Source organism: Bos indicus x Bos taurus, chromosome 26 (assembly GCF_003369695.1).
Source record: "Bos indicus x Bos taurus breed Angus x Brahman F1 hybrid chromosome 26, Bos_hybrid_MaternalHap_v2.0, whole genome shotgun sequence".
Classification (NCBI taxonomy): Eukaryota; Metazoa; Chordata; class Mammalia; order Artiodactyla; family Bovidae; genus Bos; species Bos indicus x Bos taurus.
In genome coordinates this window covers 11045976-11062360 of record NC_040101.1, presented here as the reverse complement: position 1 = coordinate 11062360, position 16385 = coordinate 11045976, and positions in this window count along the sequence as shown.

Genomic DNA, 16385 nt, shown 5'->3' with positions numbered 1-16385 from the left:
TGATATTATACATATTTCAATGCCATTCTCCCAAATCATCCCACCCTCTCCCTCTCCCACAGAGTCCAAAGACTCTGATCTGTTTGTGTTCTTGGAAATGCCGTGGCACATTGCAGAGGGCCGACTGGAGCCACCCGCTGGCCAGCAGAGTAACTGTCAGTCAAGCCCTGGGTTTTGCTTTTTGTCTGTGCAAGCTTGCTCAACCGTGCTTCTGAACACCAGTGCCCACAGTGTGGAACAAAGAGGAAAGCGTGGCCTGGGGAGGGCGTGTCCCTGCCATCTAAATGACTGACCTTGACCTTGACAAGCTGTCAACTGAGCCTCGTTTGTAAGAGGGGGATGATACTGCCTGCCTCCAAGATGGTTGAGCGAAGATGACAGGTGACAGATGAGAGGGCTCACCAGTCTAGAGGCTGCTCAAGTCTTTAGAAGTCCTTCAGGAACGTGTGTGGTCTGCCCGCGTCACTGTTTGTGAGAAGACGGATGACACTGTCAGCTCGCACTCAGGACTGAGAGTCGTTGCTTGTGTGACACAGACCAGGAGCAGAAATCAGAATGGGACAGGGAGGAAGGGAGAGAGAAAAGAAGGGAAGTGACTCTGGGCATCCCTAACATCACCCACTGGCATTGTGGAAAACTTGTTTGGAGCAGAAAGGACTTGGTCTGGAGCCAGGGTGGACCTCCTTCTCTCCGTGAGGCATCTCCAGAGACCTGCTCCATCTGCTTCCAGCGGTTCCTTTCTGACCGTCTCCTGGACACTCAGCGAGCCTCCTCCTGCCTGAGACTCACCTCCCCTTCCTGCACCCCAGCCCTTTGATGCCTCCCCATCCCTACCCATGGGAACCACCAAATTCCAAGTACCCACTGAGCCACCACCTTCTGCCAGCGACTCGACACACCTGGTCAGGGGATGAGGGCACTTCCCTCAAATTGGGGGAGGCTGGGATGGAGCAGGGAGGTGAAGAGCAACCCCAGGCCCAAGAGGGAAGGACACACCCAACCAGAGAAGGACAGGACAGAGTCCACTGGGAGTGGCCTTGAAAGGACACAGCAAACAGTGGACACCAGAGCCGGGGAGGCCCACAGCAGCTGCACTGGGGTTCAGAGAGGACGGGGAGTGGGTGACTCCCCGGGGGCTCCCAGGGAGGGGTGTCAGCATAGCCTTGACAGATGAGCACGGATGAGCCCAGGGCCTCCAGGCAGATAAGTGCAAGGAAAGATGTGGTCAGGACAGCAGGCTTACAACCAACACAAGCAAATGGTTCCATTTTTCAGGAATGTGGGACTTCTCCCCCAGGGCTGGGTGGGAGGAATGTGTGGACCAGCTGCTTGGACGCCCATGAGGGCCCAGCTGGGGGCCAGCTCACCAGAGAGCCGGGCAGCTGCTCCAGGTGGCAGCTGACATCTGCTGCTCTGACAGGGGGTGAAAGAGCAGAAGCTCCTGACCTGCTGGCCAGTGAGCCTGCGGGTCTGACCACTGTGGCGAGGCCAGCCTATTGCCCCTGAGAGGGGAGCTCAGAACTGGTAGAGAGAACAGCAGCTTAGCCATCTCCCTGCTTCCATGTTAGTCTGGGAGTCTAGTCACAGAGCGTGTGTGCGTGCATGCTAAGTCGCTTCAGTCATGTCCAACTCTTTGTGACCCTATGGACTGTAGCCTGCCAGGCTCCTCTGTCCATGGGGTTCTCCAGGCAAAAATACTGGAGTGGGTTGTCTTTCTCCAGGGGATCTTCCCAACCTAGGAATTGAGCCTGTGTCTCTTATGTCTCCTGCACTGGCAGGAAGGTTCTTTACCACTGGTGCCACCCAGGAAGCCCTGAAAGCAGCCAGAGTGATGTTTGGACACAAGATTCTCATCAAATGCTGCCCTGGCCACATCTCTCCAGTGGCTCCCACCACACGCTTGTCTGTAAGGGAGGCCCTGCATTATCTAAGTGCTTCCCCGGTGGTGCAATGGTCAAGAATCCGCCTGCCAATGTAGGAGACAAGAGATGCACGTTTGATCCCTGGGTCAGGAAGATGCCCTGGAAGAGGGCACAGCAACCCACTCCAGTATTCTTGCCTGAAGAGTCCCATGGACAGAGGAGCCTGGTGGGGTATAGCCCATAGGGTCACAAACGAGTCAGGACATAACTGAGTGACTGAGCAGTAGCAACAGCTGTGTTGTCTAGCCCTGCCCACCTACCTCTGACCTTGAATGTAATCCATTCCGCTTCAGCACCTTTGCACTCGCTGTGCCCTTTGCCCGGAGCTCTCTTCCCCTGCCGCTCACGGGGCTCACTGTTACCTCCCCAAGACCTCGGCTCAGATGTCACCTCACCCTCAGCTGGGCCGCACTGCTCTCTTACAAGCAGGGTCCCAAACTCCACTAGCCCTGATCCTGCTTGCCTTTTTCCAGAACCCCTGGCTTCCTCATGAGATTGTAGGCTCCACGAGGGCAGGTCTATCTTGTGCTTTCCTGAGCCCTCAGATCCTAGCAGAGGGTCGAGCACACAGAAAGCCCTTGATGAATAAATGTGAAGTGAAAGGCTGCATGAAGAAATGGGCTGGGGGAGCTGGAAGAGAAGCAGAGGGTTGGGCTGTCCCGGTGAGAGCCGGCAGGGAGCCTCTCCTCTGGGGGGCCTGGCAGCCACTGAGACCTGCTTCCTGTCCTCCTCCCCGCAACCCCCATCATCTAAGATACTCCCTGGGTCTCTGTCCCAGATCCCCTGTCCAGGAGCCCGTGCTTCTTAGTGGCACCTGAGCCGTGTCCAGGAAGGGCCTCGAGAGGTCTGCAGAATCATCTCGGTGTTGGGTCTGCTACTCCCCTTCCAGGCAGGGCTGGCCTGCCCTGTCCGGCTTCCAACAAAAGCAGGTGGAGACGCGGTGCCCTTGCAGGAAACCCACGCCCATCAAAGTCTCCTTTCCTGTGAATGAGCCTTTGCTCAGTATGAACACGTGCCAAACCTCCATCATTGTTGTCATCCTGGAGGAAAGGATGTGGAGGCCCTGGCCTCAGTCTTCCAGGAGCCTGAGAAATGACAGAGCCACAGAGGGCAGAGTGGGCCACTGAGGGAGAAAGATCAGGATACCAGAGAGGAGGGTCCTGGGAGCCCCTGCCTTTGCAGCAGGAAGCCAGTCTGGGTGGCTTATTTATCACCATCCCTGCCTCAGGGCAGTAGTCATGTACCAATATGAGAGTTGGACCATAAAGAAATCTGAGCACCAAAGAATTGATGCTTTTGAACTGTGGTGTTGGAGAAGACTCTTGAGAGTCCCTTGGACTGCAAGGAGATCCAACCAGTCCATCCTAAAGGAAATCAGTCCTGAATATTCATTTGAAGGACTGATGATGAAGCTGAAGCTCCAGTACTTTGGCCACCTGAGGCAAAGAACCAACTCATTGGAAAAGACCCTGATGCTGGGAAAGATTGAAGGCGGGAGAAGGGGATGACAGAGGATAAGATGGTTGGATGGCATCACCAACTCAATGGACATGAGTCTGAGTAAACTCCAGGTGATGGACAGAGAGTCCATGGGGTCGCAAAGAGTCAGACACGACTGAGCAACTGAACTGAACTGAACTGAACTGCCTCCGGGCAGGGGGCGAGGCGAGTGGGGATGATGAAGAGGGCTGCTTTCCGGACGCAGACGCAGAGGCAGGCCGGCCTTGCTGCTCTTCCAGGAGCACAAGCTGGAGATGGCAGCTCCGCTCACCCCAGCCTTGTCCGGAGCCCGATTTGCAGTGCTGTCATCAAGATGCTTTGGAAGAAGACACGTGAAATGGGGATTTTTCTCAGAAATGCCATGTGCAATGCGCTCTCTCCTGCGGCTCCACAAATCTTTAATAAAAGTAGGAAATTCACCTTGTGATTGATGTGACTAGGCTTTTGGGAAAAGTCAGAGAGGAGGCTGGATTTGAGTGGAGGCTGGTACAGGACTGAGACAGCCTTGGTCCATGAGACGGGGACAGGCACACACTAAAGTGCCCAGGGAAGTTCTGGACTGGGGAGGGCTCAGCCACACCGGCTGCCCAGAGGTGGCCTTTCCAGAGGGCTCGGACAGCCTTCTGAGACCAGCCTGGTACCAGCCTCGTCCTCACCCCTAGGACACCAGAGGCCTTCCCATCTGACTGTGCCCTGGGGTGGCCCCCACATTCTCCAGGGTTCCAGAAAGGTTCCCGACAGGTGTTGGGTAATCATGTTCCGAAAGTTTCCATTTTATCCTGGCACCTGCAGCAGGACAAGCCTCCTCACACATCTTTGTCTCATATTTCATTTCCTTTAACAAATGCACACGGTATCTTATTTAAATGCGGTTATCTGAAAACTTACTAACTGAAGGGTAGTTACTAACTGGACAGTATCTCTACTGTGGTTGATGAATCCAGAAAAAAAGCACTTTTGAGAGAGGAAAATGATGTTCATTGCTTTTTCTTCTCTGAAATCTGTAGATAACCAAGATGCAGTCTGTCCAGGAAAGCCAGTACTTCACTCTCTACTGTGGGGAGTGGGGGAAGCGGGGAGGGGGGTGCAGGCAGAGCGGGCGGGGTGACCCGAGTGCTGTCACCTGCCCCCTTGGCGTGCTGGCTCTGCCCACTCTGTCCCTCTCAGCAGCTCTTTGAGCCCCCTGAGCTGCTCCTCCACGGACTCTTGGCCCTGACCCGACTCCCACCCCACGTCTGACTCCTGGTTCTGCCTTTGTGAGTTTTGTAATCCCTGACCAGTGAATCTAGCATCCTCACGCCTCAGTTTCCTCATCTGTACAATGGGTTCGATGATAGTCCTTCCCTCGTTAAGTTGAAAAGCTCTTGGGACACAGCTTGGCAGGATGAATACTGACAAATATTGGCTCTCATTTTTGGCGCTATCTCGGGGGAGACGGTTGTTCGCGAGAGTCTGGAGCCCCTCTGCTCCAGAGAGGAGCTGCATGCTTAGTTTACCTGAGGATTCTGAGAAGACTCACCACCTCCCCTCTGCGTTCTCCCCACAAAGAGCCAAGTGAGGATCAGAACATCTCTAACACTCTGATTAATGAGCCTCCAAGTGTCCCTGGAAAACTTCCTCTTCCTCCCCATCAGTGGAGCCCAAGGAAGTGTCTTGTTTTTCGTGAGCAGGAGTAACTGTGCCTGTGTGGCCCCAGGAACCTCAGGTTTTCAGTGGCCTCACGAATCATCAGGAAGGAGCTGAGAGAGAACCAACATGCTCATTCCACTCCCCCCACAACTGGCAGGGAGTCAGGGTTCCCCCATAACACGCACTGGTCTGCGGTGAGAGCCACACAGCCCCAACCTTCAGACCCAGTTCTGCCCTCAGGGGTCTCCGCTCCCCACAGCCCTGCAGCCCTCTCCCGGCTTCACTGGGGTGATGCCTGCCGGGGCCATCCCCACAGCCAGAGCCATGTCTCATCACCCCGTCTGGCTTGGAGCACCCTGCGGCATTGAGCCCTGAAAACAGCTTCCCAGCCCTGGGGAGGTGTTGGAGGCCTGGACGCTTGAGAATGATGTGGAGTTGGGGAAGAGAGGGAAGACAGATGGAGGAGACCAAGGAGGAGTGAGGGGACCTTTAAAGGGCCCTCCTTCTCTGGGTCTAGCCCGGAGCTCCACATTTTGCCCTGTGGAAGGAGGGAAGGGGTGCTGTGCCCCTTCCTTGAGCAAAGAGGCCCATGAGAATCCTTAGCCTTGAGTTCTGAACCGAACTCAGAAAACCACAGGAGAGATGAATCCTTCCCTGAGATGTTCCCAAAGTAACTGGCATCCTTGCTGGCTCACCATAGGGACTCCATAAATATTTGTGGAGAGCAAAGGTCCTAATTCAGAGATGACAGTCTAAGGTTATTTCCTCCAAAAGGCGATGCCAAGGAACACGTGCAAGAGGTAGTCCCATGATATATGCTTCAGGAAAAAGCTTGGTGGGGGATGGGGGCGCCAAATAATAAAGTTTATTAAAAAGGAGACAGGAATTAAATAATTCAGGAAAACAAGATAGTCTAAAGTCTTGTCACAATGCACAGAGACACCTAAAGGCTCTGAGAAGTCCTGTAAGAATCCTGCATAACTGTGTTTCAACCAACAATAGCCAGACACACTTAACCAGGAATGCCTGTCTCCCCTCTTTGCCCGTCCTCTCTTTCTCCCCTGCTGTCTCCACGCATCACGTGGAATCTGTGCTGGGGACTGGGGTGGACTCGGTCACCCGAGATACATAGAGACCTACAGGCTATGGGATATCATTCTCAGGGGTCAGAGCAATGACCACACTCTCAGCAGCATTTCTGGGACTTCCAATGTGAAGGGACCAGGGATGACCCAGGGACTTGCAGGAGGCTGGCCCTTGAGCCACACAGATGGAGCCTTCCCAGAACAAGCCTCAGGGCTCCCCTTGAACTGATTTGCCCTCAGTTGAAGCAAAAGGATTTAATGTCTTTTCCCAGAGAGACACTAACTCTTTTATACACACAAAGCGAGGATTGAGATCATCAAACAATTTCCTCCACGTCTAGAAGTTTCATGAGAAGGAAAGAAAACAAAAACACTTCAACCAAAAAAACAAACCAAAGAACAAACCCTGAGAACAGAACACACTTAATGAGATTGCTTAACCCTTGGAGTTTCTGAATAATTCATGCCACCGCAGATTTCTTTCCACTTTGCTTCTCAGGCTCCCTGGGGGTGGGAAGCCAGCCTTGCCATGGTCTCTTCCAAACGGCCATCCTGCGTCTGCTCACAGGCCTCCTGGGACGGGTGCTCACTACCTCCCAGGCTGTCCGCTGATCAATCATAAGTTCTGCCACTAGAAGGGGCATTAGCTGACAGCGGGATGACTCCAGAGGCCCCCCAAGTGGCAGCGGCAGTGCAGTGTAGCAGGTGAAAACCTGATCTCTGAATCAATCCAGCTAGTCAGAATCCCAGCTCCATCATAGCTGTGTGCCAACGGGCAGCAAGCTATGCCTCTCTGAGCCTCAGTTTAGTCCCCTGCCAAATGGGGATGGTGACTTATACTTCCCCCCTAGGGCTGTTGACTGGTTTGATGTCCTTGCAGTCCAGGACCCTCCAGTCAATCCTAAAGGAAATCAACTCTGAATATCCATGGCAAGGACTGATGCTGAAGCTAAAGCTCCCATACTTTGGCCACCTGATGTAAAGTGCCGACTCATTGGAAAAGACCCTAATGCTGGGAAAGACTGAGGGCAGGATAAGAAGGGGGAGCCAGAGGATGAGATGGTTATGTAGTATCACTGATTCAGTGGGCATGAACTTGAGCAGACTCCAGGAGATAGTGAAGGATAGGGAAGCCTGCGTGCTACAGTCCATGAGGTTGCAGAGTTGGACATGAGCCTCCCCATCTTTTGGGACCCTATGTCCATTTGTAGCTGTCAATGGTGGGGAACCTCTCCTAACTTCTCCCGCAATCTGCTTCCAAGCCTCTCCTAACTTCTCCCCCTGAGCTTCCAAGTTCAGGGCCTGGGGAAGGAACAGTATACCCCAAAGGGCTCCCCAGAACCCTTGGAGACACTTTGTCCAGCAATAAAGAAAGTCCATCCCCAAGGTGATTATGGAGTTTCCAACCGCTTCTAGAAACAGAGCCAGCTGACAACTTCAAGAACACAATGGCAGGTTAAAAAAGCAAAGAGACAAAGGAGAACCTCTGAGCTCCATCACTACCCTAAGTTCCCGCCCACTCAAGTTTCTGAGCCAAACTCGACTCCCCGTGAGATTTCAGTCACTCGTGCCTCAGCCGGCTGGTGGGGATGTGAATGGTGTTGCTGTGTCTGAGAGGTGGGGGCTCTGCTTTTTCACAGAGTAACAGAGAGGCTTGGTGAATTTCAGGGCTGCAGCCCAGCCTCCGAGCTCCCAGACCTTCAGGCCATGATCAAATCCAAATCAAAATAGAAAGAGAGGGCCCCACAGACACACATGTCAGCCTCTGCCAAGGGGGAGGCCTGCTGGAGACTGCTGGGGAATTGCTGGCTCCTTGTAGGGGCTTGAATGATATCTCCCTCCCATTAAATTCATGTCCACTTGGAACCTCAGAATGTGACTTTATTTGAAAATAGGGTCTTTGCAGAAGTGATTAGACCTTGAGATGACATCATCAGACAATGATGGTGTCTTTATAGGAAGAGAAGAGGACACACACAGGGATGAAGATTGTGTGAAGACAGGTGGGGATCGGAGTGATGCAGCTGCCGGCCACAGATGCTGAGGCTCACTGGAAGGACAGAAGCTGGGACGTGGCAAGAAGGATTCTTCCCTGGAACCTGCAGAGAAAGCATGGCCCTACCAACTTTGATTACAGACATCTGGCTTGCAGAACCCCGGGAGAACAAACTCCTCTTGTTTCAAGCCACTAAGTTTGTGCCTTTTTTTTTTTTTTTTTTATGGCAATCCTGGCCAACTAACACACCTCCTCTGAGCAAAAAGGAGGACCGGGAATTCCTCAGGGACCTCAAGCTGTAGGGCCAATGCCCCCCTTCATCACCCGGAACGGTAAGAATTCTGCCTCCGTTCCCCCATCCTCGCCTCCTGGCTAAGCTGGAGGAGGCTTTCTGCCTATGTTTGTTTTACTGAATCTGCTTTGTCAGGGAAGAGCCCAGAGTTCCAGAAACAGAGGAATGGTTTTCAGTTGTACTTCTGGACTAGAAATTTCCCTGTCAACCAGGTTGACATAACCAGGCTCCCAGCCTTCCGTTTCCATCTTTCCAGAAGCCCTCATGATGCTTTGCAGGCATCTCTCTCTGAGGCCCACTGTGGATCAGGGAAAACCATGGACAGCAACAGTTCCAGCACCCACAGCTCAGGGAAGCCCTAGGGAGTCAAAGCCATCCAGACCCATGACTCTGGCTCGGGGAAGATTCCAGAGTCCAGGATTCTCTGTGGTTTTAGCTTTCTTGGCTTCTGGAACAGAAAATCCGTTTTGCCAATTTATCCCAGTACGTGTTCCTTAGAACTGTAATATCCTGCAAAAATATTAATAAATGTTTTAAACATCATAGTCAAATAAGTTTGGGAACTGCCAAAATAAACATAGTTAAGCAAATTACTGTATTGCAGACCTCAGGACTTTTAATATGTCAGATACAAGTTGAGTCCCTTCAAGCAAAGGACACAGTGTTCAGGGTTCCCAAACCTGCTTGATCACAGGTTCTCTCTGCATTCTGCTTGCTTTTAGCCAGCTGTGCTTTGTTGAATTGCAACAATGAAGATGTCCCTCCCTTCCTTATCTCCTACCAGAGCTCTCTCTTCCAAGTTTAGAAAACCACTTTGCTCTTCCAGTCTTCCCCATAGATCAGTGTAACTATGTCACTGAACCCCCTAGGCTCAAGTTAAATGACATGAAATACCCTCCATCATCCAGGGTCAGGCCACGCCTCTCACTCAGCATCTGTTCTTTGCACCTTACAATGTGATCAACCCGAGACACTTGTGATTCCTGATCATGTGACATAGTCACAGCTTGGTCCTTGCTGTCTGGGACACCTTTCCTGCCTCATCTGCCTCAGTTGAGTTCAGTTCAGTCGCTCAGTCGTGTCCAACTCTTTGCAACCCCATGAATCGCAGCACGCCAGGCCTCCCTGTCCATCACCAACTCCCAGAGTTCACTCAGACTCACGTCCATTGAGTCAGTGATGCCATCCAGCCATCTCATCCTCTGTCGTCCTCTTTTCCTCCTGCCCCAATCCCTCCCAGCATCAGAGTCTTTTCCAACAAGTCAACTCTTCGCATGAGGTAGCCAAAGTATTGGAGTTTCAGCTTTAGCATCAGTCCTTCCAAAGAACACCCAGGGCTGATCTCCTTCAGAATGGACTGGTTGGATCTCCTTGCAGTCCAAGGGACTCTCAAGAGTCTTCTCTAACACCACAGTTCAAAAGCATCAATTCTTTGGTGCTCAGTTTTCTTCACAGTCCAACTCTCACATCCATACATGACCACTGGAAAAACCATAGCCTTGACTAAACAGACATTTAGTAATGTCTCTGCTTTTCAATATGCTATCTAGGTTGGTCATAACTTTTCTTTCAAGGAGTAAGCGTCTTTTAATTTCATGGCTGCAGTCACCATCTGCAGTGATTTTGGAGCCCCAAAAGGTAAAGTCTGACACTGTTTCTACTGTTTTCCCGTCTATTTGCTATGAAGTGATGGGACCAGATGCCATGATCTTTGTTTTCTGAATGTTGAGCTTTAAGCCAACTTTTTCACTCTCCTCTTTCACTTTCATCAAGAGGCTTTTTAGTTCCTCTTCACTTTCCGCCATAAGGGTGGTGTCATCTGCATATCTGAGGTTATTGATATTTCTCCCTGCAATCTTGATTCCGGCTTGTGCTTCTTCCAGCCCAGCGTTTCTCATGATGTACTCTGCATAGAAGTTAAATAAGCAGGGTGGCAATATACAGCCTTGATGTACTCCTTTTCCTATTTGGAACCAGTCTGTTGTTCCATGTCCAGTTCTAACTGTTACTTCCTGATCTGCATACAGGTTTCTCAAGAGGCAGGTCAGGTGGTCTGGTATTGACTGTGGCTCAGATCATGAACTCCTTGTTGCCAAATTCAGACTTAAATTGAAGAAAGTAGGGAAAACCACTAGACCATTCAGGTATGACCTAAATCAAATCCCTTATGATTATACAGTGAAAGTGAGAAATAGATTTAAGGGACTAGATCTGATAGAGTGCCTGATGAACTATGGACTGAGGTTCGTGACATTGTACAGGAGACAGGGATCGAGACCATCCCCATGGAAAAGAAATGCAAAAAAGCAAAATGGCTGTCTGGGGTGGGGGCGGGCCTTACAAATAGCTGTGAAAAGAAGAGAAGCAAAAAGCAAAGGAGAAAAGGAAAGATATAAGCATCTGAATGCAGAGTTCCAAAGAATAGCAAGAAGAGATAAGAAAGCCTTCCTCAGTGATCAATGCAAAGAAATAGAGGAAAACAACAGAATGGGAAAGACTAGAGATCTCTTCAAGAAAATTAGACATACCAAGGGAACATTTCATGCAAAGATGGGCTCGATAAAGGACAGAAATGGTATGGACCTAACAGAAGCAGAAGATATTAAGAAGAGGTGGCAAGAATACACAGAAGAACTGTACAAAAAAGAGCTTCACGACCCAGATAATCACGATGGTGTGATCACTGACCTAGAGCCAGACATCCTGGAATGTGAAGTCAAGTGGGCCTTAGAAAGCATCACTACGAACAAAGCTAGTGGAGGTGATGGAATTCCAGTGGAGCTATTTCAAATCGTGAAAGATGATGCTGTGAAAGTGCTGCACTCAATATGCCAGCAAATTTGGAAAACTCAGCAGTGGCCACAGGACTGGAAAAGGTCAGTTTTCATTCCAATCCCAAAGAAAGGCAATGCCAAAGAATGCTCAAACTACCACACAGTTGCACTCATCTCACACGCTAGTAAAGTCATGCTCAAAATTCTCCAAGCCAGGTTTCAGCAATACATGAACCATGAACTTCCAGATGTTCAAGCTGGTTTTAGAAAAGGCAGAGGAAGCAGAGATCAAATTGCCAACATCCGCTGGATCATGGAAAAAGCAAGAGAGTTCCAGAAAAACATCTATTTCTGCTTTATTGACTATGCCAAAGCCTTTGACTGTATGGATCACAAGAAACTGTGGAAAATTCTTCAAGAGATGGGAATACCAGACCACCTGACCTGCCTCATCTGCCTGGAGAACATGTAACCATCCTCACATCCTCAAGGCTGAGCATCCTCTCCCACCTCACGCCTCCCATTCCCCCACCACCCAGATCAGGTGCCCTACCTCTGAGCCCCACACGTTATATCACGTTCCCAAGCCTCTCAGGGTCCCTCAATCCCTTTTTGTCTGCTGAAAGCTTCACTTTGGTTCTCAGCCTCTCTGTCATCAGGTGTCAGTTCAGTTCAGTCGCTCAGTCATCTCCGACTCTTTGCGACCCTATGGACTGCAGCACGCCAGGCCTCCCTGTCCATCACCAACTCCCGGAGTTTACTCAAATTCATGTCCATTGAGTCGGTGATGCCATCCAACCATCTCATTCTCTGTCGTCCCCTTCTCCTGCCTTCAATCTTTGCCAGCATCAGGGTCTTTTCCAGAGTCAGCTCTTCGCATCAGGTGGCCAAAGTATTGGAGTTTCAGCTTCAACATCAGTCCTTCCAGGTATAAACCCAGGAAAAAACCATTTTGGCCACTTGAAGAAAACGATGAGATTCAGCAGCCCTGGTCCCTCACCTGCATGGTCTCCGGCCGCACTGTGCATGGTAAATGCCTTATTAGGCACCCTCCCCGCAAGGCAGCCAGAGAAAGCACGTCATTGTCGAATCTCCCATTGGCTTTGATAAACTTACCTTGCATTAGTGAGCAAAGGAGCAGACACAGTGTACAACAGGGAACTTGGAAATGACCAACAACGTCAAATTCAGCAGATTTTTTTTCTCTAGATACGTTTGTGGTTATGCTATTTTAAAAATGAAAACAGACTGTGTTGCTGTAATTTTGACAAATTGGCTAATGTTGTTTGGCTGGTTCCTGGGGCAAAATGAAGTGTACACACTTTTCTGGTTTGGAAAGAACTGTGAGCAACTCACTTTGTGTTGCTCAATTTTAGCACAGATTAGATTCTGATGGACCAATTTTTTTTCTTTTACTTATGTGGGATCCACAGGCTTAAAAACAAATCAGAAAGTCAGGGTGCAGTGGCAAAGCACACCCTGTATTAGGGGGTCCCAGGGCAACAGGCTCAGCGAAGTAAGCCAGAGCCCCTACTCAGCACTTGCTGTCTGTGGGCACAGAGACAATGCCATTGGGGCACCAAGTATCAGATGCTTTTGATCTTTCAAAAGAAACTGCAAGTCCAAATAACTCCATGAAATATCCAGATTTTTAAAGGTTGGCTTGAGTTTTAAAAAAAAAAATCCAGTGAACGCCAAACAAAATACATCGCTAGGCCAAAATCAGCTTTTGTGCTGACAGTTTTTGACTTCCATAATCATAAAAATAAGAACGCATCAGCATCACGCTTAATCTCTTAGCTTTACTATGTTAGAAAGGAAAAAAACAGAAAAGAAAAAAGAAGCTAAAAGACGTGCCGCTCTTTGGAGTACCCTAGTCTTTCTGAGCTACTGAGGCCCCTCACTGATGCACTTGGGCTCTGAGAGTAGGGTCCCAGGAAGTTCTGCCTCACTCCTGGCTACTGGACATGTGTGTGTAAACTCCTTTTTAAAAATCATATAACCACACAGCCTTGTTCAGTTGGAGTCTCAAGAGCCGGGGTCTGAGAGCCTGAGGTTTACACAGTGCCCCCAAGGGACTTTCACGTGCGGCCAGGATTGAGTTTCTTTGCTTATCCCTCTGTTCTCCTCCCATCACAGTGAAGGCGACTACGAGATGAAGTGCCTGCCAGGCCACCCTCTTCATAAAAGACTCCGACGGCTTACAAAGGACCATCTTCTCAGCACAGGGGTGTGTTCACCTCTTCCCCTTGGCTGACTTTCTGGACCCTTCAGAGATGGGTGAAGACCCAGGTAGGGCCTTCCTCTGTCCCTGGCTGGAGCGCTTTGCTATGTGATCTGTGCTTCCCTAGTTTAAGCGCAGTCATCATTCTGACACTGATACAGAATTCTCAGAGCAGCTGGTCGCTGTGAACACAGCACACGTGCATACATCGTTTTCTGAGCTTTCTCCGGCACCTAGCCCTCTCTTTGTGTCGGAGTTCTTCACCTGCCCTCTGCACGAACGCCGCCATGCTGCTTCGAGCAGACCCGTGTGCTGGGAGCTACTCCCCTCTCCACCCTGGCTCTTGCCCGTTGTCAGCAGAACCTTGTGGAAGGCTCTGTCACCCTCAGAGGCTGAGTCCTGGGGCCGTGTCTGGTCCAGGGCACCGTGAGGGCACTCGGCTCCACTGTGGATTGGCAGTCTGTGGGGAGGAGACTTTGATCCTCGTTACGATGTTGTCCACCCAGAAAAGCAAGTGGGCAGCGAGCACCTCAGCCCCGATCTCTCTGCTCCCAAGCGGGCTCTGCCTTTCCCTGTGTGACCCCCAAACCCCCAAACCCACACCGCTGTCTCCCTTCTCCTCCCTTCCAGTCTCCGCCTGGGCAGGAACCCCTCCACCTCTTGCTTGGAGCTTCTGGTCTGATTTCATGATCTTCTGGCCCTTAGGGGATTATTATCTCTGTGAGTGTGTAACGATTTTTCCCACAGTAAGTCCCAGAACACCGCCACTGCTATCTTAAAGTTACCACATTTTTATTTTTGAGTTTTTTCTTTGTTTTTTGGTTTTTTTTTTTTTTGGCTGTGCCTCGTCTTGGTTGCAGCATGCAGGATCTAGTTACCCTGACCAGGGAACGGACTCTGATCCCCTGCATTGGGAGCGCAGAATCTTAACCACTGGATCACTAGGGAAGTCCCAAAGCTACCACATTTTTCATAACAAAAATCCCCTCCCAGTGGTCTGACGTGTTCGGTACACCTAGGGATGGGGGGACAACTTGACAGGTATTAAAATGAAAGAAACATTGGATGTCCTTGAAACAGCCAGGTACTAGCAGAGAGGTATTCACACATGAAGGGTAGGCAGGAAGAAAGAAGGCCCATGCACATTGCTCATTTAAAAAGCAAATCACCAAACAATACGTAGCATGGTGGCTAGTGGTGGCTCAGACCATAAAGCATCTGCCTGCAACGCAAAAAACACGGGTTCAATCCCTGGGTCAGGAAGACCCCCCGGAGAAGGAAATGACAACCCACTCCAGTATTCTTGTCGGAGAATCCCACGGACAGAGGAGCTTGGTGGGCTACAGCCCATGGGGTCACAAAAGAATCAGACATGGCTGAGTGACTAACACTTTCACATAGCATAACACGGTATCACACAGACTGACATAAAATATTCAGAAGTCTCTAGAGCAAACTCTTGTCAGTGGTTATGTCTACACAGTGGGATTGTCTGTGGTTTAACATTTACTGTATTATCTATATTCAAAACATTTTTAAGAATAAAATGTTGTCTCATAATAAAAGTCAAGTTTAAATTCTAATAGTAAAAAGACTCAGCCCACCAACCCTCAACCTCCGTGAGGTCTTTTCTCTGGGTTCCCCTTGCAGCTCCTGTGGGAAGAGGGCATCCCTTCCCCTCCCATAGCCCTCGGGACCACCTTCTTCATTAGATATATCGTCACCCTGTTTTATAATCCTCTCCCTAGGCTGTGCCCTCATGACTATCAGGACACCCAGAAAGCCCTCTTCAGGGAACTCATTATCATTATGACTAATTAATTTCAGTGGAATTCATTTTTCTGTGTAATTTTTGGTCTCCTCTCTGTCTTTCCCACTGGACTGTATCAGTAAGGGTAGAGACCAAAGGCTGAACAGCCAGCACAGTCTGCAGAATTCATAGTTGGAGCTTGATAAACAGTTGTGTAAGTGAAGGGGTGAATATATAGACGAATGAATTCAAATCAGGACTGTCTTGGAAGTCCAAAGTCCTTCCCTGATGCTGCCGATCATCACATGCTTCTCTCCAGACTTCAGAAATCCTGCTCGATAGCAGAAGCTCTCTGTCACTCACTAGAGTGGCACACATATCACCCAGATCAGAGAAAACTTTCTATGTGTCCCCAAGGAGTCTCAACAAAAGCTTGAACAGAACCCACCTGTGTGCTACGGAAATCCAGCATTCTCACAGTGCTGAGCTTAAGGATGAAATAAAAACCAAGCAGTTGAACTTCTGCATTTTCATGTATCATTTTAATTTTAAAGATGCGTGTGTGTGTTCGTGCATACGCTTAGTCACTCAGTTGTGTCTGACTCTTTGCTACCCCAAGGACTGTAGCCCACCAGGCTCCTCTGATGCACAATATGATTTTTTTTCTTAAAGTCTACTCCTCCTCTGAAATTCCAGGTTCAGAGCCATAGCAAAGGTTCTCATCTGGAGTATGCATGAGAATCACGTGGAGGGTTTATGAAGATGCTGAAAGCTGAGTGGCAGCCACCCGTTTCAGAGTCAGGTCTGGAATGAGGCCTGAGAAGCTGCCCTTCTGGAGGCTGGTCCAGGCCCCAGGAGGGGCCATGGGGCAGAGGACCCTCTGCCCTGCTTAGCTGGTGTGTGGCCTAGAGGAAGACGCTGTCCATTCTGAGCCTCAGGTCTCCTGCAAGTGAAAAGAGAAAGCTTTAGAAAGGGGTCCTGGGCTCCACGCTCCAGGCTGATTGCATTGGCCTGGCCCAGCCTGCTCTGGGCAGCAGAGGGCAGCAGAGACCGGGAAACCGAGAAGAGTCGGGCAGCTGGATGAGCCCACTCAGTGTGTGGGCACTGAGTCTTCTGTTTGAACATCTGTTCCCTGGTGGCTCAGACAATAAAGCATCTGCCCGCAACACGGGAGACCCGGGTTCGATCCCTGGGTTGGGAAGATCCCCTGGAG